Below are 274 nucleotides of genomic sequence, written 5' to 3'. Positions count from 1 at the left end.
AGTGGCCCMAAACACCAGTTAATGGCTTGATCTGCTCCAAGACTGCTCTCTGCCAGTCCTGGAGCGGGCAGAAGTCAAAAATAGTTGTAAAAACCAAAAGGGCAGGAAAGCCAAGGTGAAGAGAGCAGGAGCACAGGCTCCTCACTGTGCTCAGAGCAGCTGAAATGAGTGGCTGAGCTGCCCAGCTCCAGCAGATCCACTCTGGAGCACGCAGGGCAGATCCCAAACCTCCGAGAACTCCATCCTGGCTGAGAGCTCACCCAGCTCAGCCTGC

This window comes from Malurus melanocephalus, unplaced genomic scaffold, assembly GCF_030028575.1.
Source record: "Malurus melanocephalus ecotype Western Australia unplaced genomic scaffold, MMel_1.1 scaffold_1000, whole genome shotgun sequence".
NCBI classification, from domain to species: Eukaryota; Metazoa; Chordata; class Aves; order Passeriformes; family Maluridae; genus Malurus; species Malurus melanocephalus.
This window is presented reverse-complemented; position numbering follows the sequence as displayed.